Source organism: Heptranchias perlo, unplaced genomic scaffold, assembly GCF_035084215.1.
Source record: "Heptranchias perlo isolate sHepPer1 unplaced genomic scaffold, sHepPer1.hap1 HAP1_SCAFFOLD_139, whole genome shotgun sequence".
Taxonomy (NCBI): Eukaryota; Metazoa; Chordata; class Chondrichthyes; order Hexanchiformes; family Hexanchidae; genus Heptranchias; species Heptranchias perlo.
Genome location: NW_027138635.1, coordinates 73,696 through 77,217, shown reverse-complemented (window position 1 = coordinate 77,217; position 3,522 = coordinate 73,696).

Genomic DNA, 3,522 nt, shown 5'->3' with positions numbered 1-3,522 from the left:
CAGGTTACAGTCTAACAGTTTTAGTTGAAAATTTCCACATCACAAGTACGTAAAAAGGAAGAGATTAGCGAAAGTAAACGCGGGTCCCTTAGAGGCAGAGACAAGAGAAATTATAATGGAAGATAAGAAATGGCAGAGACGGTAAAAACATTTTTTTGTGTCTGTCTCAAAAGTAGAAGACACACAATATATGCCGGAAATAATGGGGAACCAATGGTCCAATGAGAGTGAGGAACTTAAAGTAATTAATATCAGTAAAGGAAAAGTACTGGAGAAATTAATGGGACTAAAAGCCGATAAATCCCCTGGACCTGATGGCCTGCATCCGAGGGTTCGAAAAGAGGTGGCTGCAGAGATAGTGGATGCATTGGTTGTGATCTTCCAGAATTCCCGAGATTCGAGAACGGTCCCCGTGGATTGGATGTCAGCAAATGCAAATCTGCTATTCAAATAAAGAGGGAGGGAGAAAACAGGGAACAACTGGCCAGTTCGCCTGACATCAGTCATCAGGAAAATGCTGGAAGTCATTATTAAGGAAGTGGTAACAGGGCACTTAGAAAATCATAATATGATTAGGCAGAGTCAACATGGTTTCATGAAAGGGAAACCGTGTTTGACAAATTTATTAGAGTTTTTTGAGGATGTAACTAACAGGGTAGATAAAGGGGAACCAGTGGGTGGAGTATATTTGGATTTTCAAAAGGCATTCGATAAGGTGCCACATAAAAGGTTGCTCCAGCAGAGGAGATAGAGGGGCATTCTGGGAGAAGTCGGCTCAGTCACCTCCACAGAACAGTGGGTGGCAGAAGAACTGGTGTCGAATAGCAGTTAAATCAGATAAAAATTACTGAGGGAGACAGTGAATGGGTGACCAACAGACGGAGGAGGAGTTAGAAGGCAGTGCAGGGGTTCACTGCGGTCATCTCCCTCCAAAACAGGTATATCGTTTTGGATCCTGTTGGGAGAGATCGCTCACCAGGGGAAGGAGACAGAGGGGCATTCTGGGAGAATTCGGTTCAGTCACCTCCACTGAACAGTGGGTATCAGAAGAACTGGTGTCGAATAGCAGTTAAGTCAGATAAAAATTACTGAGGGCGATAGTGAATGGGTGACAAAGAGACAGAGGAAGAGTTAGAGGGCAGTGCAACGGTCCCCTACCGTCATCACCCCCAAACCAGGTGTACCGTTTTGGATACTGTTGCGGGGGATGCCTCACCAGGGGAAGGAGACAGAGGGGCAGTCTGGGCGCAGTCGGCTCAGTCACCTCCACTGAACAGTCGGTAGCAGAATAATGCCTTCAGTGACCAACAGAAGGAAAAGCATCCAACAGAGGGACATTCTGAGAGAAGTCGGCTCAGTCACCTCCACTGAACAGCGGGGAGCAGAAGAAGCGGTTGAGTGACGACCAGGAAGAAAAGCATCCAGAGAGGGGACAGAGGTGCATTCTGGGAGAAGTAAGCTCAGTCACCTCCACTGAACAGTGGGCAGCAGAAGAAGCCCTTCAGTGGCGACCGGGAGGAAAAGCATCCAGCAGAGGGGCATTCTGGACAAACCAAATTGTCAAAAGTAGTTTGGAGGACTCGTTGGTGGAATGCATTCGAGGAAGTTTTCTTGAACAATATGTCGAGGAACCAAATAGGGAATAGGTTATTTTAGATCAGGTATTGTGTGATGAGGCAGGGTTAATTAGTAATTTTATAGAAAAGGATCCTCTGGGTAAGAGTGATCATAATATGCTAGAATTTCATATTGAGTTTGAGAGTGATGTATTTAAGTCGGAAATTGAGGTATTAAATTAAACAAAGCCATTTACGTCGGAATGAGCGCCGAGTTGGCTCAGGTGGATTTGGAAATTAGATTAAAAGATGTGACGGTAGTTTGGAAATGGTGAACATTTAAGAAAGAATTCATAATTCTCAACCAATATACAGGAAAAGTGGCTAACTAGTGATGTTAAAGATAGTATTAGATTAAAAGAAGAGGCTTGCAATGTTGCTAAAAATATAGTAAGCCTGAGGATTGGGAGGGTTTTATAAATCAGGAAATGATGACCAAAAATTAATAAAGAGGGAGTAAATAGAATCATAGAATGGTAACAGCAAAGAAGGAGGTCATTCGGCCCGTCGAGTTCATGTCAGCTCTCTGCAAGAGCAATCCAGCTTGTCCCATTGTCCCTCCCTTTCACCATAGCCCTGCAATTTTCACCCTTGAAGTACTTACCCAATTCCCTTTTGAAAGGCACGATTGAATCTGCCTCCACCTCCATTTGAGGCAGTGTATTCCAGATCCTAACCACTCGCTGCGGAAAAAAGGTTTTTTCCACATGTCGCCTTTGCTTCTTTTGCCAGTCACCTTAAAGCTGCGTCCTGTTGTTCTCGACCCTTCCGCCAATGGGAACAGTTTCTCTCCATCTGCTCCGTCTAGAACCCACATGATTTTGAACATCTCGAACAAATCTCCTCTCAAACTTCTCTGCTCGAAGGAGAACAATCCCAGTTTCTCCAGTCTATCCACGCAACTGAAGTCCCTCATCCCTGGAACTATTCTAATAAATCTTTTCTGCACACTTTGTAAGGCCTTCACATCTTAGATAACGTGAGAGTAAACTAGTGAGAAACATAAAAACAGATTGTACGAGCTTCTAAAACGTAAAAATGTAAGGAATCTGACAACACCAGGTTACAGTCCAACAGTTTTATTTGAAAATTTCCACATCACAAGTACGTAAAAAGGAAGAGATTAGCGAAAGTAAACGCGGGTCCCTTAGAGGCAGAGACAAGAGAAATTATAATGGAAGATAAGAAATGGCAGAGACGGTAATATCATTTTTTTGTGTCTGTCTCAAACGTAGAAGACACACAATATATGCCGGAAATAATGGGGAACCAATGGTCCAATGAGAGTGAGGAACTTAAAGTAATTAATATCAGTAAAGGAAAAGTACTGGAGAAATTAATGGGACTAAAAGCCGATAAATCCCCTGGACCTGATGGCCGACATCCGAGGGTTCTAAAAGAGGTGGCTGCAGAGATAGTGGATGCATTGGTTGTGATCTTCCAGAATTCCCGAGATTCTAGAACGGTCCCCGTGGATTGGATGTCAGCAAATGCAAATCTGCTATTCAAAAAAGGAGGGAGAGAGAAAAAAAATGGAACTACAGGCCAGTTAGTCTGACATCAGTCATCGGGAAAATGCTGGAATCCATTATTAAGGAAGTGGAAACAGGGCACTTAGAAAATCATAATATGATTAGGCAGAGTCAACATGGTTTCATGAAAGGGAAACCGTGTTTGATAAATTTATTAGATTTTTTGAGGATGCAACTTGCAGGGTCGATAAAGGGGAACCAGTAATTGGAGGAAATTTGGAATTTCAAAAGGCATTCGATATGGTGCCACAAAAAAGGTTGCTCCAGCAGAGGAGACAAAGGGGCATTCTGGGAGAAGTCGGCATAGTCACTTCCACTGAACAGTAGGTAGCAGAAGAAGGCCTGCAGTAGCGACGAGGAGGGCAAACATCCAG